Raw genomic sequence first — 25,907 nt, forward strand, 5'->3', positions numbered from 1 at the left:
AGATCCCTAATGTAGTGGTGATAATGGATAGAAAATCATATGTAAGCTTCCAATCTGATATGGCCCAGAAAAGGCATTGCCCTTTTGACCTGCATATTGGTGGCATCAGAACACAGATAAGGTGGCAATAGCCCTTTCCATATACTGGTGAGATTGCACCTGGAATACTATATTCTGTTCCACACCAATACCACAAAAATGTTGAAAACTCTGAATTCAGAGGAATTCAGAGAAGAGCAAAAAATTGAGATACTGGAGATATTTGCTTATGAGGAAAGATTAATAGTCATAAGTATGTATAGTGTGCCTAAATAATGACCAGCGATTTGGGGTGGGAATATAACTATCTATAGATATTTCAGGCATATAAACACCATAAGAGGAGAAATGGTGATAGAAGAAAGTATAACCTGGAACAGTGGTGTGAAAATGCACAAAGGAAAATACTGAATATTAGAAAATAGTTTCTAGCAGTGAGATCTGTAAAGCTATGAAATAGTCTCCCAACAGATATGATAGTAGTCTCCACCACCTGAATAACTTAAAAGTAGACTGGCCAAAGAACTGAAGAAGAATAGACTGTTTGTCACTGATGTCACAGAATCTTGGGGAGAAAGGTTCCATGGCAGTTGAAGCCTGGAGTCAGAGAAAGAAGTAGGGAGTGAGTTGGGAGCATTACGACCAGAGAGTGATATATGAAGTGGCGACATGAGAGAGGTTGAGTATATCTATCACCCTGTAAATGATCTAGTTCTGCTCCTGTTGCTGCCCAAGAAAGCTTGCTCTTGAGTATCCTTCTGTTGTCAAAATTCCTGATTTTAGTGTTTCCCTATTAGGGACAAAAGTTGCTAGATATAAATGAGATGATTAGTAATAACTGGATTCAGATGTTGAAATCTGATACATCTTTGCTTCCTGAATAGCATAATACTTTGCAATGTTTTGTTTTCTATAATCTCTCTAGGTTTTATTTTTATATTATGTCAACAAACTATAAATTACATTTTTTTTATAAATGGTAGCTAATACAGGGCCAGAGTGTGTGTGGTGTGTGGGGTTTTTGTTTGTTTTACATTTCTCTGTCTGTGGTATTGATTCTGTGGCCTTTTTATATAGTATTTGATACAATTTTTAACAAATTTCTTCTCTTGTACCTGACTCATTTGACTTGTGTATTTTTTGTCTTTTGAAATACTGCACACTTGTGATCAAAATAATAATGTCAGTTCTCTTAACTGAAAATGTTTACTCCAAGGTCTCTGACTTCTGATTACATATTAGGGCTTGTATTTCATCCTCATCCTCCTTGACCTCTCTGCTGCTTTTGACAGCTGATTAGACATTCTTTATCTCCCTTAACTCACACTTCTGATGTTCCAGGTCTCTTTTTTGCCTAGACAATTCCAGCCTCTTGATAAAATAATAATAATAATATATGGAGATATACCTATCTCATAGAACTGGAAGGGACCCTGAAAGGTCATCAAATCAGCCCCCTGCCTTCACTAGCAGGACCAAGTACTGATTTTTGCCCCAGATTGCTAAACAGCCCCCTCAAGGATTAAACTCACAACTCTGGGTTTAGCAGCCAATGCTCAAACCACTGAGCTATCCCTCCCCCCCTTGAGGAGGAGTATGGAGAAGATCAGCTGATGAGAATTGCTGTTGGTCTTAGATAAGCTGAAAGAAATTTCTGATTGCAAGTACTGCCTGGAGCAACACAAGAAAAAGATAGTTACTAGCATTCCCCCCTTGTTATGGAGCTGTCCAAACAGTTGATTCTGAGTTAACACCTGTTCAGAAATCTACAAGGACTACAATCTGGCCAGGAACCACTCTGCAGAAGGTATAATGTGCTCTTGCATCCTATTTTGGACCTATAATGTAAGAGATCTGTCACACCTCTCCCAGTCTTGATGGCAGTTAATTTATATCCTTCCCCAAAACTTATTGTGTCTGTGAGAGCTGCTTAGTGTAAATGGCTAGAAGGACCACTGACCACATTTTAAAGAAATTTACCCTAGACAACTGCATTAATGTGGCACAGGGATTACATTAGATAAAAGGTTAACCAGATCATGGCTCCAACCCTGACTGGTTTTCTTTCCCAAGAGAAATGTCTGAAGCTTAAACTAGCATTAGGTACAAATGGCCTAGCTTTAACATCAGTCTCAGATTTTGTTTTAGAACAAAATTCTAGCCTTCATAGTTGCAAAGAAAAGCTTGAAGACGTGAACTGAATGTAACTGAAGCAATTGTGTCTGCCTGAGCCTGCAGAGAGGCATGCAGCAGCAATTTGAACTGGGTAAGAAGCAACCTGGTCTCAGATACCTCACGCCTATCACCAGAGTAGACCAGATCCTTGTTAGTGTAGGGGTGGGGATGGCTCGCTGGAATTCTGGATACCCTTTTGGATTCTGGAATTTACTCCCTCTTGCTTGAGTTCAGATGAGTCCAAGGGCTCTGTTCCTTCTTTCTGGTTTTACAGGTCAGATTATTTTTGTGTTTTCTAAGAGCTATAAAGCCTATAGACTAATTTTTAAATGAAATATGAGATTACAAAGAACAAGATAGCTGCCACAAAAACAAAAAAAAACCATCCCAGTTTAAACCCTAAACTGAAATACACAGAAGTTCTGCTAGATATGACTCAACTCAAAGACTTCCTTCTCAGTACATTAGATATTACCAGTCTGACAGAAAGAACAAGCAAGAGCCAATTTGGGTTCTATCAGCTCAGATGGTATTATGATTGTTGGGTTTAATGTCTGCTCCTATAGTCATAGTTCCCATGGCACATCTCAATGTAACCTGAGATCCCAGCAGAAGCAGGCAGCAAAGAGAGTCTCGCATTACAGCTAAGTAATGGATGTTTTCTAGGCCTCTCTGGCCTGGTGGTTGATGGGATAAATATGTAACTAGGAATGAAGTTCCAAATACCTCTTGTCTCAACTGTCATGTCTATGAATGCATCCAACCTTAGATGAGTACATTCAGTGGGACTTTACAGCCAGGAAACTTAATCTCTCTAAGTATAGCAGTTCCACAGAAATGCCCTGGAGGTGAGGGCAGTTTTCTGTACACAATAAAGACCTTCAAAAAGCTGATACCCCAAAAGATGCTCTTGGTTAAAAAGGACTGTCAGGCCACCATACTTCAAATAAGCAATCAATGACGCACTGGATCGCACACCTTCTTTACTGGGAAGCACAGCAAGCAGCGGGCTCTTTCCTAAACTCATTGCCACTTACCTAGAAATGAAGAACATGATCACAGATTGAGTCGACCTATGACAGATCCTGACAAGTAGTCTCTGGACCAGGGGATGTCAAATTAGATCTCTGTGGTGAGAGATGGATCTCTGCCACTCATCGGAAGAAGCTATCAGTTGTTTGCTTATGGCTTGAAAAAAGATTGCGTTAGAAGAAATTATTTCTCCATCCACTGGTGAAGGAGTTTCCTTTACACTTATCTGCTAGTTTGTCTGGCAACAAAAGTTCTAGAAAAGCTCAGGAGAGACAAAGATATCATAATGGCCCAGATAGGTATATTTCTTAATTCTGTTGCAATATTCAAATCTAATCCTACCATAGTGTCAGTTTGGCCTTGGATAATTGCTCAGAATCAGGACACCTTTCTACATTGCAACACGGGAGCCCTCTCACAATGCTTTGGTTCCTAGCATCCATAGGGATGATTTCTCTGGGCAGGTTGCTTGTGTGCTTCTGGTATCTTATTCTCAGATATCATCTATCAGAAAGACCTACATCTCCAGGTGGAAAAGACTTGTTGTGTGGTGTAATCAATATCAAGTACACCCTTTTAAACACCCTGCACGAAAACTGTTTCAGTACCTTTCTCCTATGTCTGAATGTAACCTGTCATGAAATAGTCAAAGGTAAATCAGTATCATTTTAACCTCATGTTGTCAGGTTTGAATGTCAGTGTTGACACTTTGGAAAGCTCAATTATAACAAGCCCTTGGTATAGTCATGAGGTCCTGATAAAGCAGATGTAAGTTTCTCTTGAGTCACTTACTTCCTGTGAACTTAAATTTCTTATAAGGAAGTTCATCTTGCAGGTGACTGTGACTTCAACTTGCAGAGTGAATAAACATCTGGACGTAGTGTCTGATCTCTCTCTGATCAGATTTTACAAGGATAAACTGGTGCTATGGACTCACTGGAGATTCCTTTCAAAATGTGGTTTTGGAGTGCCACCAATATCAGTCTATAATCCTGCATCATTCTTTCCATGCCAATCCCAGTGAGGCTTTCCTCCATCTGACTGATCCTAAGACATTCTTGGGTTTCTACTTGGACTACAGCTCCAAACTCATCTTTTTATTTCTTTTGACAACAGTTCACTGGAAAATGATATTATCAAAACAACCATATCTAAATGGACATCTGATCATATTTAACATTGCGATGACTTGGTTGGCGTGAAGCTGGAAGGCTACAAGGTTTATAAGACTAAAGGCAGGCCTGCCACCCTTGCTGGTCTTATAAACATTTCCAACACAAACATCTACAAAGCGGCTACATGTTGGATTTGGACTTCAGACAGAAATCCAAGTTTGCATCTATAGAACTTGTTTCCAAGGCAGGGGAGGCCAGGTTGTCCCATCATCAGGGCCGGCTCCAGACCCCAGCGCGGGAGGGCGGCAGGCGGCTCCCGTGGCAGGCACATCTGCGGGAGGTCCACCGCAGCCGCAGGACCGGCGACCGCCAGAGCGCCCCCCGTGGTGTGCCGCCGTGCTTGGGGCAGCGGAAATCCTAGAGCCACCCCTGCCCATCATTAAAGAAATTGGGGAATGGAGGTAGGAGGAGCAGTTGGTTAGAGTGATTTTGTTTTCTGGGCCATGGCAGGGAATATCTCTTATTTTCACTAGGCAACCTTGGGGCGGCGGGGTGGGTAACCTGTCTGAATGGAGCCTGTTTGTGAGTTTGAGAGGCATCTTAGCCCCCTTGCTTTCCTAGTAGCATTGTTGTTCTTGATATTGCCTCTTTTTGCAGATGTGCTCTCATTTTCTCTCAGTACCTTCCTCAATTCTTTCCAGAAGTGAGAATGCTGCCTGGTGAGCGTCCTTAGAGCGTCCATGGTTAATTCTGCTTCTATGAAGCCACTACCTTGCAGGATTCTGGCTCACCTTCACCATCACCCCCCTTCAGAATTTCTCTCTTTTGAGGGGCCTTTCTCCTGGACCTTGGTGTGTGTGCAGCCTCTAAGCCGGATCTTATGTTGATTATTTGAAACGGGCTATTCCTTGTGCGAGTTTGGTGTCTCCCGCCAAGAAGCGGAGTAGCATGTTTGGAGGGCAGCATTTGTGAGTGACAGGGGCGGCCATAAGCAGCCAGTAGGGGGCCTGATTTATACTACCCCGCCCGCTGCTGTCAGACAGTCCCAAGCCTTGGCGAGGAGCCTACGCTGTCCCCCCCCAGGAGCTGCGACCCAGCGCCGGGGAGAGACCCTGCGATGCCTCAGAGCTAGAATTCGGTGTGAGTAATGTCCCCTTATTATCGACTCATCCCCCCTTCCCCCGGGCAGTAAGTAGTGGCAGCGGGAGGCCAGCCCAGCCGCCATGGGGCTGGCAGAGGCGTCTGGGTGGCAGCCGACCCCTGCTGCCGCGGTCATTCCCCTGTTCTCGGGCCGGGACAGCTGCACCCGCCCGCAGCGCCGCTAGCACAGAGCAGGCTTCAGCCCGACCCTCCCTCGCAAGCAGCAGCAGGAGCCCGGCTCGGAGGAGCAGCAGGGGGAGCACGAGCCCGAGCGGCAGGCGCCCGGCTCGGAGCAGAGAACAGGAACCGGGAGCGGCGCGAGGGTCTGGCGGCGCCGCCGAGCCTGACGCGGCCGCGGCGAGACCCAGGCACGCGGAACCGAGGATGTGGCGGCGGTAGCGGGGCAGTCACCGCCGCCGGCCTCTGCTCCCCCCGCAGCCCTCCCGGGCTCCGGCCGCCGCGCGGCTCCTAGGAGCAGAAGCGGCGTGTGCCCGGCCAGCAAGCCCCCGCCCTCCCAGAGGAACGGGGCGCCGGCGACACGGGCCGCTCCGGCAGCAGCAGGCTCTGGCGTCGGATGCACGCGCTACGCCATCCCGGTGCTGCCGAGGCCTGGACTCCGCTGGAGAGAGCAGAGCGGGGCGAGGAGGGGGCGGGCGATCTCCGGACACCAGAGGCGGCTCCATTGTGGCTCAGGTTGGTGCGGGCCTGTGCAGCGGCCCCGGAGTCAGAGCGGAGGGAGGGTTGAATCCCCTCGCCGCGACCCCCCCACCGCAGCTGAGGTGGGGTAGGGGTGTCTGCGTTCACAGCACGCGAATGAAAGCTCCTGTGATCAGCAGCGAGCGCGCCTGCCTACCGCCCCCCTGGGTCTGGCCTGTGCCCCCTGGGGCGGGGAGTCCGGACCCTAACAGCAGGGGCTTGTTTGTTTCCTTCTGGCCTGCGATGATCATAGTAACCCCGCCTCGTAATGGGGCAGCAGCAGGAGAGACTAGGAAACCAGAGAAGGAAAAAACTTCGGCACTTCCCTTCCTACCCGCGCCTGTGGGACTCGGAGGGCCCCGAATTGGGTGCCCTTTCCGTCCCACTGGGCAGCACTGACTGCAAGCAACTCTTCAGTGCTTTCTCCTCTTTCACTGTAGCAGAAGGCATGAAATTATTTACATTCGCCCTTTTCCTCTTCTATCGTTTCTTTAGCTAGTGGATAATTCTAGTGCTTTGGTACTTTGTCTATTAAGAAGTTATGCCTGGGTAGGATTTTTTTCATTGTGTTTAATCTGTGTAAAAGAAAGTATTGGAAATAAATCAAAATAATTTCTACTCCATTCTCTTGGTAAAGTGACCAAGTATCAAATGTGGTGAGTTAGTGTACACTTAGATGAACTCCTCGGTTTTGTTGATTTTTTTCATGTTCTTTCTGAGGACAACTCTTAATTTTGCCCCAGTGTTTGAAGAATTATCACCATTGCTAATTTAATGTTGTTTTCTCTTGTAATCTAGAAGTTGTTGGACGTGGGTTGGGAATATTTTACAGCTATTTCCTGGTACACATAGCTACTTAGGGATTGCATTTGAAGGACTTGCCAAATACATTTGTACACCATCATTTAATGCTCTGCAGAAACTTCACATAGGGCAGTGTGCTTCTCTATGGAAAAAAGGATGTACTATTCCCATTCCTGCTGCAGAAACAAAAGCATACTTCCATTCTGTTTTTAAAAAAAAGTAACCTGTGCAATTATATTTGTATTACAATTAATGTACTTTACTCATAATAAGTGATCTGTTCTTCACTCAACATCAGGAGTAGCTGTATGTATATTAAAGGGAGAATAAATCAAAATATTAGCACAATTTATAGTGAATTTGAATGTTGTAGGACTGGGAATAGTCTTATTTAATAAGAGTTGGCTAGAGAGACTGACTTAATGGGACTCTTTGTTAAATTTTGTATCATGTTTCAGTTATTTGAAATATATGAAATCTACGATCAATATAAACATTTTTCTGAATTCTGTTGAAAACTGCTTTTAAACAAGTATTCCCTTCATGCTAGTGCATGAGACACTGAATGTGAATTTTACTACAAACTTGACCCAGTACAGAAGTGACTACTAGATATATCGATCCCCGAACGCTCTCCTATCGATTCCGGAACTCCACCACCGTGAACGGCGGTGGCGGAGTCGACATGGAGAGCCCCAGACATCGATCCCGCTCCGTGAGGACGGGTAAGTGATCGATATAAGATACTTCGACTTCAGCTACGTTATTCACGTAGCTGAAGTTGCGTATCTTATATCGATTTTCCCCCTTAGTGTAGACCAGCCCTCAGAGGGGTATCCATGTTAGTCTGGATCTGTAAAAAGCAACAGAGAGTCCTGTGGCACCTTATAGACTAACAGAAGTATTGGAGCATAAGCTTTCGTGGGTGAATACCCACTTCGTCAGACGCATGTGGTGGAAATTTCCAGAGGCAGGTATAAATATGCAGGCAAGAATCAGTCTAGAGATAATAAGGTTAGTTCAATCAGGGAGGATGAGGCCCTCTTCTAGCAGTTGAGATGTGAACACCAAGGGAGGAGAAACTGCTTTTGTAGTTGGCTAGCCATTCACAGTCTTTGTTTAATCCTGAGTTGATGGTGTCAGATTTGCAAATGAACTGAAGTTCAGCAGTCTCTCTTTGGAGTCTGGTCCTGAAGTTTTTTTGTAGCAGGATGGCTACCTTTAAATCTGCTATTGTGTGTCCAGGGAGGTTGAGTTGGGGCTCTAAGGGTATGTTGATTTGCTCCTGTGTTAGTGTAGGGAGTGTCCTGAGTAGATGGTGCAATTTCTTAGTATATTCCTCAGTGGTATCTGAGGAAAGTGGCCTGTAGAATTTGGTATTGGAGAGTTATTATTGTCAGTTCACACATGGGAAATCTGAGCCAAAGAAAGGTGAAGTGATCCGTCAGTGTCTGTAGAATTCAAAATTTAATTACAGTCCTGGATCTGAACACGCTAAACTTAGAAGTTTTGATCCACATCTGAATTTTGCAGCCTAATTTGTATCAGCACCACTTCTTTAGCTTGATCTGTTCTCTGCCTCAGCAACATTCTGTTATACATGGCAGAGGCTGTGCGTAAAACTGCCCCCTACAGCCACCAGCCCATCACCTTCCCCCACACACTCAGTTGTCTGGCAGACTCCTTTTGGTAGTCAGACCTGTTCATGATGACAACCACACCTCCTTTATCAGCCTCTTTGATTATAATGTCAGGGTTGTTTCTGAGCCTGTGCATGGCATTGCGTTCTGCACAACTTAGGTTATCTTCATCAAGCATTCTCAAAACTACGATACCCGCACGAGGAAATAAGGAAACAAATCAACAGAGCCAGACATGTACACAGAAGTCTCCTGCTGCAAGACAAGCCCAAGAAAGAAACCAAAAGAACTCCCACTGGCCATCACTTACAGTTTTCGGCTAAAACTTCTCCAATGCATCATCAGTGATCTACAACCCATCCTGGACAAAGATCGCTTTCACAGGCCTTGGGAGGCAGGCCAGTCCTCACTCACAGACAACCCACCAACCTTAAGCATATTCTCACCAGCAACCACACACTGCACCATAGTAACTCTAACTCAGGAACCAATCCATGCAACAAACCTCGATGCCAACTCTGCCCACATATTTACACCAGCGACACCATCACAGGACCTAACCAGATCAGCCACAACAGCACTGGTTCATTCACTTGCACGTCCACCAACATAATATATGCCATCATGTGCCAGCAATGCCCCTTTATGTACATCGGCCAAACTGGACAATCCCTACGTAAAAGGATAAATGGACACAAGTCAGATATTAGGAATGGCAATTTACAAAAACCTGTAGGAGAACACTTCAACCTCCCTGAACACACAATAGCGGATTTAAAGGTAGCCATCCTGCAGCAAAAAAACTTCAGGACTAGACTTCAAAGAGAAACTGCTGAACTTCAGTTCATTTGCAAATCTGACACCATCAGCTCAGGATTAAACAAAGACTGTGAATGGCTAGCCAACTACAAAAGCAGTTTCTCCTCCCTTGATGTTCACACCTTAACTGCTAGAAGAGGGCCTCATCCTCCCTGACTGAACTAACCTCGTTATCTCTAGATTGATTCTTTCCTCCATATTTATACCTGCCTCTGGAAATTTCCACCACATGCGTCTGACGAAGTGGGTATTCACCCACGAAAGCTTATGCGCCAATACTTCTGTTAGTCTATAAGGCGCCACAGAATTCTTTGTAGATTTTTCTAGTCTGTGAGAGAAATTACATAGCATACATAACAAATAAATGGAAATAACTTTAAAAATCTAATTATGATAATTGGTAGTGGTGGTGTTATAAGTAAGAAAATGTCAGTTTTAAAGCCATCTGTTTTTTAAAAACGCTTTTTGTTTGTTTTTGCTTAAGGTCCACCTATTCTGTTTCTGTGTTTCCTGTTAGTGTTGGAGGATAAACTTATTTCAGTTTGGGAGTCTGACCTTATCAGTGGACAAGGCACAAGTTTTCGGTTGTTTTTGTTTTTTTTTTAAATCAGCCCACTGTGTTAATCTGAATGCATTTGCATTCTTATTTCGGGGATCAAAATGCAAATCCTATTCAGTTTTTCATTTCTTGAGCTGGCGGGAGGTGAAAGTGTTATTGAGGTGATTCTTATTACTGTGGGTGCGATTAAATTGTATTGCTAATATTGGCATTGGAACAATTTTTATGATGATGCTGAAAGCCATTGAACAAAATTGTAAACCCTCTATATGATGGAAACCACTGAAAGCCAGGGGGTGCTTCCAGCACCCTGATTGGTAATACAGAAATCTGTTAACATTTCGAGTGTGAAAAACAACTCAAAAGGGAGCTTGGCTTTTGTTGTAGGTTGGAGGATGCTAACACAATCAGAATCAGTGAGGGATCAGTTCTGCTGGAGCATCATTGCTATCTGTCATGCTGGAAAAATTTTTGGTTTATGGAAGAGTGCATTAAGTGCTTTAACCTACGTGAATAGCCCCTGCAAAAATTTCCTTGAGCTTGTTCAACCTGAAAGGGCTGTTCTATAAGAAGCAAACAAGAAATCAGACCTCAGTGATGTATCTTTGAACTTTGTATGAATGAGGCATAAGCCTATCATCTTCTCTCCATCTAAATCCTAGTGACTACCCTAGTCACTTTCTGAACATCCACACGAGAAAAATACACCACCAATCTGCACCAGACAGGGTGCCTGAGGCTATGGCTACACTTGCACTTCAAAGCGCTGCTGCGGCGCTAAGTGTAGTCAAAGCACCAGTGCTGGGAGAGAGCTCTCCCAGCGCTGTCCGTACTCCACCTCCCTGTGGGGAATAACGTGCAGTGCTGGGAGCCGCGCTCCCAGCGCTGGGGCTTTGACCACACTGGCGCTTTGCAGCGCCGCAATTTGCAGTGCTGGAGAAGCGTGTGTTTTCACACCCTGCTGCAGCGCTGCAAATTTGCAAGTGTAGCCATGGCCTTAATTTGTGTTTGTTTTCATCCTTCCTTCTGTTCCTCCCCCCCCCCCCCCGTCTTTCTAGGTTTCTTTCACAACATAGTTCATCTCTCATTCCAGTTTAAGCCAATGTAAGATACATCACTCAGAGGGGTGAAAAAATTACCCCCCTGAGCGACGTAGCTTACATCGACCTAACAGTGTCTACACCGCAGGAGATGCTCTCCCACCAATTCACCTTCCGCCTCTCGGGGAAGTGCAGTACTGAAGTCGACAGGAGAGCGCTCTCCCATTGACTTATCATGTCTTCACCAGACCAGCTAAATCAGGGGTTCTAAACTGGTGGTCGGGACCCCTCAGGGGATTGCAAGGTTATTATATGGGGGGTCGCGAGCTGTCAGCCTCCACCCCAAACCCCGCTTTGCTTCCAGCATTTATAATGGTGTTAAACATACAAAAAAGTGTTTTTTAATTTATGATGGGGGTCTCATTCAGAGGCTTGCTATATGAAATGGGTCACCAGTACAAAAGTTTGAGAACCACTGAGCTAAATCGACACAGCTGCTTCGACCAGCCCTCGGTACTGGCTTGTAACTGATTAAAATAATAGAACATGAGTTAGAAAGTATTCTTTGAAATTATTTAAATTAACTTATGTGAAATGATACTTTAAATCCAGTTACAGCAACTGACTGTTACAGTAAATGAAAGGTATTTGTTTTTTTTAATAGGGAGAATGAGATGCTGTCTTTAGTGAAATGAATATGGTATCCTTAAATCTAGCTCAGGTGAAAAATACAACATTTATGTTGTCATTGTTAGATTTTGGCATGATTTGGTTATGATTGGAAGCATGCAAGGACTAAGCTAATTTGGTGGATGAATTGCTTTTTCTACCAGAGGGTGGACTTTTTAAGGTCAAGATTAAAATTAATTGCAGCGGAGGAAGTTAGAACTAAAGATTTTATTACCGACTCCTTTTTTAAAGATGTTATTTGTATGGACTAATGCCCCTCATTCTTTCTTCATCTGTAAACCTAAATAATTTGCCTTCTCTTTTTGTGATCTCAGACCTACCCACCTTTTTGTCCTGTGTGCCCCTTGTCTCAGAATTCTTTTGTGCTTTTTTTTAGTCAAAAATCCCAAAAGGCTGTAATGCAGTTATATCAAATTCTACTCTCTCAATAAACCAAGGGGTGGGAGTTTTAGTTACTTTATGGGTACATAAAATATCATTAAAGCTTTCATTATCTTGATACAGGCAGTGTAGCGGGATGGTCACCCGCTCCTGTCATAAAGGGCTTAAAACAGCCCTTGAGCGGGCTGTGATATGTGATAAATAGTCAGTTTTATAAATTCATTGTGCCAGGCCACAAATGTCCAAAGTAGGCATTTACATTCAGTGCAAATTAGGACTGTCAGACGATTAAAAAAATTAATAGCAATTAATCGCGCAATTAAACAATAATAGAATTCCGTTTATTTAAATAGTTTTGGATATTTTCTACATTTTAAAATATATTGTTTTCAATTACAATACAGAATGCAAAGTGTACAGTGCTCACTTTATATTTGATTCAAATATTTGCGCTGTAAAAAACAAGTAATAGTTTTTTCAGTTCACCAAATACAAGTACTGTAATGCAGTCTCTTTATCATGAAAGTTGATCTTACCAATGTAGAATTATGTACAAAAAATAACTGTATTCAAAAATAAAACAATGTAAAATTTTAGAGCCTACAAATCCACTCAGTCCTACTTCTTGTTCAGCCACTTGCTCAGAATAGTATTTTTCAATTCACCTCATACAAGTGCTGTAGTGCAATGTCTTTATGGTGAAAGTGCAACTTACAAATGTAGATTTTTTTTTGCTACATAACTGTACTCAAAAATAAAATGATGTAAAATTTTAGTCTACAAGTCCACTCAGTCCTACTTCTTGTTCAGCCAATCACTCAGACAGGCAAGTTTGTTTACATTTGAGGAGATAATGCTGCTCGCTTCTTATTTACAATGACACCTGAAAGTGAGAATAGGCGGTCGCATGGCACGGTTGTAGCCGGCATCGCAAGGTATTTATTTGCCAGATGCACTAAAGATTCATATGTCCCTTCATGCTTCAACCACCATTGCAGAGGACATGTGTCCATGCTGATAATGAGTTCTGCTCGATAACCATCCAAAGCAGTGCGGACCGATGCATGTTCATTTTCATCATCTGAGTCAGATGCCATCAGCAGAAGGTTGCTTTTCTTTTTTGGTCGTTTGGGTTCTGTAATTTCCGCATCAGAGTGTTGATCTTTTCAGACTTCTGAAAGCATGCTATACACCTCATCCCTCTCAGATTTTGGAAGGCACTTCAGATTCTTAAACCTTGGGTCGAGTGATGTAGCTATCTTTAGAAAGCTCACATCGGTGCCATCTTTGTGTTTTGTCAAATGTGCAGTGAAAGTGTTCTTAAAAGGAACAACATGTGCTGGGTCATCATCCAAGACTGCTATAACATGAAATATATGGCAGAATGAGAGTAAAACAGAGTAGGAGACGTACAATTCTCCCCCAAGGAGTTCAGCCACAAATTTAATTAATGCATTATTTTTTAACGAGCATCATCAGCATGGACACGTCCTTTGGAATGGTGGCCAAAGCATGAAGGGGCATACCGATGTTTAGCATATCTGGCACATAAATACCTTGCAGTGCTTGTTACAAAAGTGCCATGGGAATGCCTGTTCTCACTTTCAGGAGACATTGTAAATAAGCGGGCAGCATTATCTCCCGTAAATGTAAACAGACTTGTTTGTCTTAGCGACTGGTTGAACAAGAAGTAGGACTGAGTGGACTTTTAGACTAAAATTTTACATCATTTTATTTTTGAGTACAGTTATGTAACAAAAAAAAATCTACATTTGTAAGTTGCACTTTCACCATAAAGACATTGCACTACAATACTTGTATGAGGTGAATTGAAAAATACTATTCCTTTTGTTTGCATTTTTACAGTGTAAATATTTGTAATAAAAATAATATAAATTGAGTACTGTCTACTTTGTATACTGTGTTGTAATGGAAATCAATATATTGAAAATGTAGAAAAACATCCACAAATATTTAATACATTTCAATTGATATTTAATTGTTTAACAATGAAATTCAAACTGTGATTAATCATGATTATTTTTTTGCGTTAATTGCGTTAACTGCGATTTCACATTGATTTTTCTTTTAGACAACATATGTTCTTATTAAAAATTTCATGAATTGCATATTAACCAATGCTACATATTCAGTAGACATAACTATGATATGACATTTGCTTTTTTCCTTACTGTAAGAGCAAGGAAGGGGTATGAGTTTTTTGGTTTTGGTTTTGTTTTTAATTTTTTTGATTTTGTAGAAAATGTCATGACTTTGACTTTGCATCTGGGAAACTCTCCAGTCAGCTGCCTTGCAAGTCTTTTCTTCGGGAGTTGTGACCGGTGCAAACACAAATCAGTGGGTTTGATCCTGCAAACACTTACATGAGCAATCCTGTTGACTACAGTCAGGCTACTTATGAGTAAAGGCCATCTGTGACAGTGATTCCAGGGTCAGGCTCCATGGTTCTGATTCAGGAAAACACTTCAGCATGTGTAAATGTGGAACTTAAGCACACACTTTGCTGAACAGAAATGCAGTTAAGCGCTTGATTAATGTTTTGTTGTATTCGGGAATACGCAGATATTCTATTTGGCATAGAATACTTTCTCACTTTCAGGTACATCCTGAAGTAAACTGTATAGAAAACTACAGACTTTTTTTTTTATTATTTCAAAATATGAAATTAGGAGTTAAATAGAGATGCACACTCTCTCTCATTTCTAACTACGGCGGCAGATATTTGTTACAGTAAATGCAATTTTATAAATCCTTGTAGAAAAGTCTTTTTTAATAATTCTCTTTTTCACAGAACAATGCACGAAGCATCCAACAATAAAAGTAACAGGGCCTACAACAAGGAAGCTGGAAGGGAGTAAAAGAGGTTTTTTTTCCATTCTTTGGGGTCAGTGAGAAGTCAGGGGAGCAAGTTGTGTTTATTTTAAGCAGAAAATAGAAAACTATGACAGCACAGTTCTTATGACAAACACAGATGGAAATACAGGGAATAGAATGAAACATCTGTGACTGCAGTTTGTAGGTAGAAGACAGATTGAAATATACCAAATATAAACACAGTTTGAGAGAGGGAATAAAACCACATCAGTCATTTTAATCTTCACCAGATAGTTATATCTTATAGTCCGTGTTCAGTTTCCTTTTTTCATCACTCTTAGAAGTTTTGGAGTGGAGGATACATCTCAAAACAGAAAAGTTTTATTGTTATACTTTTGTCAGAAACAGGATACAGAGAACTCATCAATATTTTTATTTTCCTCCTTTGCAGGATTTGTATAAAGAAAACTAAAAATAGTGTTCTATTTTTGTTTTAATTCTCTTCCTGTCTCAAGAATCATTAAAAGGGGCAATTACAGTACTTCCAGCAGCATATTTACCTTCTAACATTTTGCTGAATGTGGTAGCACCTTGTGTTGTTTATTTATACTATCATCCTTCATATTAGAAACAACATAGTAGAGTTTTTTATTTTCTATAATATTCATCAATTGTGCAGGAACCTTCCTTTCTGTGATTTTGACACTTCTGAAATATGGAACTATCTTGTTTATCAAAATCAACCCATTCACACTGATCAGCTCATGGCCTTTGTTTTACAAGTCTTATTAATTTCCTAAATATGTCCCATTACTGGGCTCAATACAGGTTCTTTGGCCTTGGTGTACAGGCCCCGCCAGATCCACGCTGCGCTGCTGTCGAGGGAAGCTCCTGGATGGACTGAGGCTCCGGGTGAGGGGAGGAGCCGGGGTAAGGGGCCAGGGCAGGGGGGGGTTGGCTAAGGGGCAGGAAGTCCCGGGGACAGTCAGGGCACAGGGAGGGGGCAGAGGTTGGGGGGGGCGGTCAGAGGACAGGGAATGGGGGTGTTGGATTGTGGGCATTCCGGGGGTCTGTCAGGACTCAGCGGGGAGGTGGATAGGGGTTGGGGCAGTCAGGGGACAGGGAGCAGGGGTGGGGTCTCAGGGTGGTGGTTGGGGTGGGGTCTCTGGGGGACGGTGAGGGGACAAGGAGCAGGATGGGTCGGGGATTCTGAGGGGGACAATTGGGGGACAGGAAGTGGGTGAGGGTCAGATGGGGGCAGGGTTAGGCTGTTTGGGAGGCACAGCCTTCCCTACCCTAAAGCTCATTCAGCAGTTTGAGGCTTGTAGAAGAGCCAAGCTGTTAGCTTTTCCATTAGGGCTACCATCCCTTTCACTTCTCAAATGCCAAATTATAGTCTATATTTAATTTCAGTGCCATAGGGAGATTGATGTGAGGGGAGGGTAGCTTCATTTAAAATTAACCACTGGGGGAGGGATCACATGAAAAGAGCAATATCCTTCCCAGCCTTACCAAGGGAGACCCCCCCCCCTCCCCTGCATTCCCTGAGGCTTCAAAGGGGTTAATTCAGTGGTTCACAAACTTTTATACTGGTGACCCCTTTCACATAGCAAACATCTGAGTGCGACCCCCCCCCTTATAAATTAAAAACACTTTTTTATATATTTAACACTATTATAAATGCTGGAGGCAAAGCGGGGTTTGAGGTGGAGGCTGACAGCTCGCGACCCCCAGTAATAACCTTGTAACCTCCTGAGGGGTCCCGACCCCCAGTTTGAGAACCGCTGGGTTAATTTAATTTTAGCACCCTGTGTCCATTCACATGCATGTGCTATTTTGAGCATTTCAGTTTTGACAACATAGGCTCATCCCAGATTCTGGAACAAGCTCAAATGCTCAGTTCGTGGAGTATGTACATAAGCTATACTAAAGACAAACCCACAGTTTGTGAGGGACCCCATGGAGCCAGTCTCTAGGAAACAGATAAATGCATGGAGGTTAAGTCCATTAATGGCTGTTAGCCAGGATGGGTAAGGAATAGTGTTCCTAGCCTCTGTCAGAGGGTGGAGATGGATGGCAGGAGAGAGATCATTTGATCATTACCTGTTAGGTTTACTCCCTCTGGGGCACTTGGCATTGGCCATTGTCGGTAGACAGGATACTGGGCTGGATGGACCTTTGGTATGACCCAGTATGGCTGTTCTTATGTTCTAAGCTAAATGAACCCAAAGTTATGGAGACAGCTATGAGTCAAGGAAGCCAGCAGAGTATCAGAAACCTGGAAAAATCTCTGACTGGATGGGCTTAGGCGTTTGGTCACAAGCTGAGATGGTTCAAAAGTTTTGGATTTTTTTAAGCAGAATTTTTTTATTGTTCCTTTAAACAATCAAACACAGCAAGCAGCAAATATTTGGCCACATACATCTGAAACCCCAAACCATATTCAGGTTTTGGCAGGCTAATTTCAGCTTTTCAATTAAAAAAAACACAACAAATTTTGAAGGAAAACAGACATTGTCTGAGATTTTTTTTCTGCTTTTTAAAAACCCCTAGTTTTCGATCCAGAAAAAGTTTTGAGGGAAAATATTTGTCCAACCCTTTTAATGAGCTTTAGTGCCATTTAGCACTAGCTGATGCTGAGAACCAGTGATACCTTGTAAAGAAATTTTCTCAAAACTGGGTTTGTGCCGAGATGCAGAAGGTTTATTTTTCCCAGGGCTGCTTGTGGTGGGGCAGGAAGTGGGGCAATTTGTGACGGGCCCCGCAGGGGCCCCTACGAGAATATAGTATTGTATAGTATTGCAATTTTTTTTTATGGAAGGGGCCCCCGAAATTGCTTTGCCCCAGGCCCCCTGAATCCTCTGGGTGGCCCTGCTAATAGAGAAGGGAAGTAAAGGAAAATGAAATCTACTGACATACTAGAGAGTCTCAAGGAAAATAACTGAAAGGAAATATAATTGGTCAAAAAAAGAAATTGATCAAAACGCCGTTATATGAAAACAGATAATGAAAACAGTAAACAAGAAGCCCACCCACGAATAACCTAAAGTATCTGAACAGAATGACTGTTTGAACTTCTGTTGATGGAATACAGTTCAAAGGTGCCTAATAGAGAGAGCCCACTACGTGAAGAAACTCTGCTTTTGGATAAACTTGATACAAAGAGGTACAGCCACAGGAACATCAAATCTAAGGAACATTTCAAGCCAAAGAAAAGCAAAGAACAGGACAGCAAGAATGGAGCTGGATTTACGGCAAAGGAGAAGAAAAGTTGATTGTTCTCTGAAGTGACAGTATATTGTTGAGTAATCTCTTTTGTTCTTGTTAATAACAATGCATTTGCTATTTACTGCACAGAGTAAGGAATAGTAGCATGTACAAACGTGCAAAGGTTAATGTGTTGGTAACCTATAGTTTATTATTATCAATAGTAAGTACTTGGTAATATGCTATATTACTTATCCTCCTGGTACAATTTTTGGGTTTTCCCTTATCATTTTAAATTTTTAGAACTTTATCCCTTTGTCTTGGTTTGCCTCTGCTTCTCCTTGTAGTTAGCAGAGTCTAGCCTAGCTGGGTAATTGCAAATGGGCATCACAAGCAGAATAGGAGAAGTGCAAAGTCAGAGATACCCATCTTAAAACAACATAAGTCAGTCAGGAGACAATGCAGGAGAAAGTAAGAATGTTAACTTCAGGAACCTTAACTCTATCCCACGATCATCACCACAGATCAAGAGTCACGTTATGCACAATTGTTAGGTGTGGAAGGAGTTGATTTTTATTGGTAAGTATCAGTAATAATCAATTTCACCATGTTGGAATTATTAATATTTGAAATTATTAATATTGATATGGAAAATCACCAAATACCAATTTAACCATAAATTCTTTTAAATTTAATAAAGGCCAAATGGTATTTATACAATTTCTCTAAACATGCCTAAAAAGCCTAACTAGTAAGAAATTTACTACATTCAAACAGTAACAAAACACTTATAAGCACTTTATCAAGATACTTACAAATGGGCTAATCTCAGGGGTGCTTAGATCCACATTGTTAGATCCACGTCTGTTAGTCTATAAGGTGCCACAGGATTCTTTGCTGCTTCTACAGAACCAGACTAACACGGCTACCCCTCTGATACTTAGATCCACATTGGTTGACTCCAGCGTAGTCAGGCAGGTATTAGCAATAAACCCTTTAAGAGTTTACTTTTGATACCGTTTAACAAACACGTGATGTCATTGCCAATTACTGACTTCAGCTAAAAACCAATTTGAGACAATTCACCCTTATTTCCAGTCTTATTCCCGATAAGATTTACAGCCCCCTTTCTTCCTAAGGCCTTTCTTTTCTTATCTCCCTAATCACCCTGCTTTACTAGCAGAACAATGGGAAGATTTGGGCTTGTTTCTCTTTAGACAGTTTTTCATTGTCTTGTTACTATAGCTCTTTATTAGTTACTTTTAGAGCCATACACCCTTCCCATCCACTACAAGTAATAGTACTTATTATTCTCACAGCCTTCTTTTACTTCCTGGTTGGGGCCTTCTTTACAATACTTATATAGATCCTTAACCAAACTTAAGCAAACTTTAATTCTTTAATTTCGTACTTATCCTACATACCATATACACACAAAATGACCAAAAAATTTCCATTGATGATTATCAGAATATTCAGATAGGCAAAGTAAGAAAAATGCGGCTTGAGAGCTTATTCAAGTCCGATTTAAGGCTATTTACTTTTTATTTTTTGGCAATTTGTGTTTCAGTGGTTATAAAGCTTTAACTTTTTGAATCTCTGTGTCCATTATCATTATAAAATATATCATAAAATTGTCTGCCCCCCCCGTTTCCTGTAACTGTGAAAATAAAAATAGAAACAAATGCCTAGATAAACATTGATATTATCCATCGAACTTATAAAAATAAAATTGAATTCTGCCATGCCTAACTATTGTACATTTCATTGCTAACAATGCCACATAAACAATATAGGTCTCTACCAAAATTGATAATTTTCTAATATTTCTCTGTTTTAGTGTTAGACTTTTTGTTCAGTGGGTCAAGGTCCCTGTGAATATGGTCATTTTAAGCTACTATAACTATGTGGCTTTCCTAAATATACATAGCTATTTAAGTGTGGAACACTTAGTTTTAGATAAATTATCCATGTTTTGAAACCTTTCTAAAGCCCATGGACAAACTCTAAAAGTGCACAAGATCTCTGATCCAGGCAGCCACAGGCTATGGAAATAAGCTACATAGAGAGTGGTAGAACTTGTGTCTTCCTTACTCAAGCCTTGGCTACACTGGCGCTTTACAGCGCTGCAACTTTCTCGCTCAGGGGGGTGAAAAAACAACCCCCTGAGCGCAGCAAGTTACAGCGCTGTAAAGTGCCAGTGTAAATGGTGCCCCAGTGCTGGGAGCGCGGCAAACTAATCTCGGGAAGGTGGAGTACCTGCAGCGCTGGGAGAGCTCTCTCCCAGTGCTGGCGCCGCGACCACACTCGCACTTCAAAGCGCTGCTGCGGGAGCGCTCCTGCAGCAGCGCTTTGGAGTTTCGAGTGTAGCCAAGCCCTTAGTCCTAACCCTTTGCTTACTTTGTTAGACCACACTACCATCCTTAATGGATGTTCTTGTTGCCTAGGTAGCCTTATGTAGTCAAAGTTAGGATGGTGGTTTCCCTTACTTTGCAACTTTTAAAAATAGTTGTGTGTGTGTATGTGTACAAAAGACACATGCCACCTTTTAAAACTCCTTATATTTGAAAGTGTTTTGATACTTCAAGCATTAGACTCTAATTTAGACTATGAACGGAAATATAAAAGTTAAAGTAATAAAGGTTCTTCTTGTTCCTGTTGGGGAAACAATAACAGTTATTGAACTGTTTAGAAGCCTACATGAGAAGAGGAATGTGTGGCGTCAATGGCAATTTGATAGAGGGGCATGTGGCTAGTGAATAAGATCAGCTGTCTGTATGTTCTGGAGGGGAATGTGTGAAACTGAGTGATAAGGTGGGCATTGTTTGCTAAAATCTAAATATCTGGAAGGTGAGCAGGGCTTATAAGCTGGATCTGTACAGCAGTTCAGCTTATTTTTTATTCTTCATGACGTTGTATTTAATAGGTCATTTCTCCTTCTAATTGAAATCAATTTGAAAGCTGTAAACCGGTGTTTACCAAAATCTGTGTGTGAATTTCTGACTCAACAAGTAAATAGTAGGAAAAAATCAAATTAATAGATAACTATTCTAATGTAAATCTTATCGCCAGTAGTTTAAATAGTAACATTAAAAGCATTCATGCTCCTCTCAAAAAGCACAGAAAACTGGTTCCTTTGGATTCATCAAGATCACCAAATATGTGTGACTAAATGTGCCTGTTGAAGGTGTTAGAGCTGATCATTAAGGGAATACCTTGCTGCTAAATGATGAACTTATGCTCAGCTGAGTCCTCAATGGTTAATACGCTGTTGTTGATGTAGCCTCACACTCTACAAGGCAGCATGGACTCAGGCAGGAGGGAGGAAACACACTAGATGCAGGGCAGTAGCTGCAAACACTTCCCTGCAAAACTGAACATGATGATGATCCCATGCTATCCAGCTCCCTCCTCCTGATATCACATGCACGGCTGCACAGGTGCTGACTTTCCAAAGTGCTGGGGGGTGCATGCATGAGTGAGAGAGAGATGTGCATGCTGACCCCATTTCAAGTATGTTGCCCTTTTAAGCAGATCAGCCAGTACAGACAGGAAGCAACAGCTTCCAGCAAGCTCCCTCCTTTCTGTCCCTCTCCTCCGCTTTGAAATTGGACTTTGAAGAACATATTACATTATTATTATAGCCTCAGCAGAAATCTGATTTGATCAAATTAATAACAAAAAATGAAGATGCTATGGAAACACCATAACTGATACCAAATAAAGGTCATAGGTTGAGTCTGTAACAGGATAAAAAGGCTGTGTGTCTAATGAAATGTAAGTCTGCGTTCGTTCCTTTTTTCTCCTAGCATTTAAAACCAAACACCTAAATGTGTGTGCAGAGAATGTTGTGTTAAAGTTCCTTCCATCTAAATGGTGAAAAATTGCAGAAGACAGAACAGTACACACAGATAACTAATATCTCCTAACTGAACCAGTCACTTTTTAGAATATGAAATATCATCTCTGTATGTGTACATACAGAAGACAGAATTAACAATTTTGTCAGTTTTTAAAAGGCCTGTGTTCATATACAAACAGCTTAGAATCAATTGGGCATGTTTTTAGCACATTTATATTAGGTGGTGAAAAAGTAAATAAGCCTCTGATCCAGCTCTCACATCTCTTCATGTGTTCCCTCGCACCTGCATGAAGCCTCAGTGGAATCACTGGTGCTGGCTTCCATCTTTCCCCAGGAGTGCTCAACCCCGCTCAGCACCCCGTCTTACCCCCACTTTACCCCTTTCCCCAAACCCCCACCCTGCCTCTTCCTGCCCCTGCTCTGCTCGAGGCCCCACCCCCACTCCACCCCTTCCTCAAGGCTCATCCCCACCCCATCTCTTCCTGCCCCCGCTCTGCCTCTTTCCGCCCGGTTCTGTTCCCTCCCCCAAGTGCACCTCATCCCTGCTCCTCCCCTCCCCTCCCCAGTGCCTCCTGCATGCCGTGGAACAGCTGATCGCGGCAGGAGGGAGGGAGGGGAGGAGTTGATTGGCAGGGCCACCGGCAGGCAGGAGGCACTGGTGAGCTGGCTGCCAGTGGGTGCTAAGCACCCGCTAATTTTTTTCCGTGGTTGCTCCAGCCCAAGCTGCTCCACACAAGCACGCGCATCCACCTCCAGATCTGATTGCAGGACTGGGACCTAAATTGGTAGAAGTGTACCAGTGTCTTGGCAGATACTAAAGAGAGTGGCTTAACTAATTAGATTAGAAACATCAGTGTTCTTTTGTGCTGTACTTCCAAAACTGTAAGACTTTCATTCATTTTGGATAATTTATGCCTTTTTATGTTTGAGGAATAACTACTTACAAAGTGAATCACATAGCCTGTGTGTTCTGTGTTTCAGTTAATAAAAATGATTTTTTTTTCCAGTGGATGTGCTTGGGTTGGGGAAAATTGCAACAACTCTGCTTAATTTTTCCGATTTATGAAATCAGTAGCAGAAGTTTAAACTCTTTGTTTTGCACTCTAAGACTACTCCCCTTGTGCATGTATGAAACTGAGGTACATTCCAAGGACATAGATAGGACCAGTTAAATAGAAGAATGCTATCTAAGACCTTTTTCAATCTCAGTTTTTCATGTCAATCATGTCAAATTATTTTTTGTAAATGTCAGTCAGCAGCTTCACTTTACAATATGCATAATTCTTAACTGTTTATAGCATGAAAAAAGTGTAGTGTTCCTTTAGCAAGTCTAAATTTTTCTGGGCATTGTAATTCATTGTTTAGCCTGAATGGGGCATCATCATAAAATCATAGGATCATAGAATACCAGGGTTGGAAGGGACCTCAGGAGGTCATCTAGTCCAACCCCCTGCTCAAAGCAGGACCAATCCCCAACTAAATCATCCCAGCCAGGGCTTTATCAAGCCTGACCTTAAAATCATCTAAAGAAGGAGATTCCACCACCTCCCTAGGTAACCCATTCCAGTGCTTCACCACCCTCGGAGTGAAAAAGGTTTTCCTAATATCCAACCTAAACCTCCCCCACTGCAACTTGAGACCATTACTCCTTGTTCTGTCATCTGCTACCACTGAGAACAGTCTAGATCCATCCTCTTTGGAACCCCCTTTCAGGTAGTTGAAAGTAGCTATCAAATCCCCCCTCATTCTTCTCTTCTGCAGACTAAATAATCCCAGTTCTCTCAACCTCTCCTCATAAATCAAATGCTTCAGCCCCCTAATCATTTTTGTTGCCCTCCGCTGGACTCTTTCCAATTTTTCAACATCCTTCTTGTAGTGTGGGGCCCAAAACTGGATCAAAGGCCTGGTCTACACTACGCGTTTATACCGAATTTAGCAGCGTTAAACCGATTAACCCTGCACCCGTCCACACAACGAAGCCCTTTATATCGATCTAAAGGGCTCTTAAAACCGATTTCTGTACTCCTCCCCGACGAGGGGAGTAGCACTGAAATCGGTATTGCCATGTCGGATTAGGGTTAGTGTGGCCGCAATTCGACGGTATTGGCCTCCGGGAGGTATCCCACAGTGCACCATTGTGACCACTCTGGAAAGCAATCTGAACTCGGATGCACTGGCCAGGTAGACAGGAAAAGCCCCGCAAACTTTTGAATTTCATTTCCTGCTTGCCCAGCGTGGAGCGCTGATCAGCATGGGTGGCCATGCAGTCCCAAATCCAAAAAGAGCTCCAGCATGGACCGTATGGGAGATACTGTATCTGATCGCTGTATGGGGAGACAAATCTGTTCTATCGGAGCTCCGTTCCAGAAGACGAAATGCCAAAGCATTTGAAAAAATCTCCAGGCTATGATAGACAGAGGCCACAGCAGGGACTCAACACAGTGCTGTGTGACAACCGTAACGGAAAGCCAAAGAATCAAATGGACGCTCATGGAGGGAGGGAGGGGGGACTGAGGACTCGAGCTATCTCACAGTTCCTGCAGTCTCCAAAAAGCATTTGCATTCTTGGCTGAGCTCCCAATGCCTGAAGGGTCAAAAACATTGTCGCCAGTGGTTCAGGGAATATGTTGTCAATTTACTCCTCCTCCTCCCCCCCCAAAGAAAAGGGAAAAAAATCGTTTCTCACCTTTTTTCAATGTCACCGTATGTCTACTGGATGCTCCTGGTAGACGGGGTGCTGCAGCGCTAAACAGCGGCATCCTCTCCCTTCCCTTCCCCCGTGGCAGACAGTACGGTACAAAATGACTGATAGCCATCCTCATCGTCATTCTGTGAGTGCTCCTGGCTGGCCTCAGTGAGGTTGGCAGGGGGCGCCTGGGCAAAAATGGGAATGACTCCCGGTCAATCCCTTCTTTAAGCTTTGTGTCCTGGAGATTCAATCCTGGCAGATGGTGCAATAGGGCTGGTAACCGTCCTCCATCATAGCAGCTGGAGGCTGAGCTCCTCTCCCCCTCCCCCTTTCATGTCTAATGGAGATTCTGGACTATCATAGCAGCGGGAGGCTGTGCTCCTCTCCCCCCCAACCCTTTAATGAGTAATCGAGATGTCCTGCCTGGAATATCATAGCAGCTGGAGGCTGCCTCCCCGTCATTTTATCTCACTAAAAAGTCAGTGTTTCTTATTCCTGCATTCTTTATTACTTCATCACACAAATGGGGGGATAACTGCCACGGTAGCCCAGAAGGGGTGTGGGAGGAGGAAAGCAACGGGTGGGGTTGTTGCAGGGGCACTCCCTAGAATGGCATGCAGCTCATAATTTCTGTAGGATATAATGGGGCTCTGACCTGGAGCGGCTGTGCTCTCTGGTTCTCTAGTAAACTTGCCCCATATTCTAGGCAGGACTGACTCTATTTTTAGACAAAACATAAAGAAGGGAATGACCTGGGAAGTCATTCCCATTTTTGTCCATGTGCCCCCAGCCGACCTCAGCGAGGCCAGCCAGGAGCACCCATGACAGCAGCAGATGGTACAATATGACTGGTAACCATCATCGCCAATTTCCAAAGCAGCAGACGGTGCAATAGGGCTGGTAACCGTCTCTGCTACCCTGCAAAGGCAAATGAATGCTGCTGTGTAGCACTGCAGTACTGCGTTTGTCAGCAGCATCCAGTACACATACGGTGACAGTGAAAAAAGGCTAAACGGGCTCCATGGTTACCATGCTATGGTGTCTGCCAGGACAATCCAGAGAAAAAGGGCGCGAAATGATTGTCTGCTGTTGCTTTCATGGAGGAAGGATTGAGTGACGACATTTACCCAGAATCACTCGTGACACTGTTTTTGCTCCATCATGCATTGTGATCTCAACCCAGA

At 42.9% G+C, this 25,907-nt stretch overlaps 1 protein-coding gene across 4 annotated transcripts in view; it reads left to right on the plus strand.

The window, feature by feature from the left end:
* The first annotated feature begins 471 nt into the window (after window positions 1-471).
* The window catches only part of FAM135A (family with sequence similarity 135 member A), a 139,234-nt gene continuing 113,798 nt past the window's right edge, over window positions 472-25,907 (plus strand). Inside the window, exons 1-2 of one of the 4 annotated variants that reach the window (XM_045009427.1) lie at window positions 509-789; window positions 15,794-15,895. The gene's annotated coding sequence lies outside the window, so the exon portion shown is untranslated. Of the gene's footprint in view, window positions 790-15,793; window positions 15,896-18,430; window positions 18,752-25,907 lie in introns of those variants that run through there. The other 3 variants (XR_006577960.1, XM_045009426.1, XM_045009428.1) reach the window with 3 other exon arrangements.

The sequence above is a fragment of the Mauremys mutica genome, chromosome 3, assembly GCF_020497125.1.
Source record: "Mauremys mutica isolate MM-2020 ecotype Southern chromosome 3, ASM2049712v1, whole genome shotgun sequence".
NCBI lineage: Eukaryota > Metazoa > Chordata > Testudines > Geoemydidae > Mauremys > Mauremys mutica.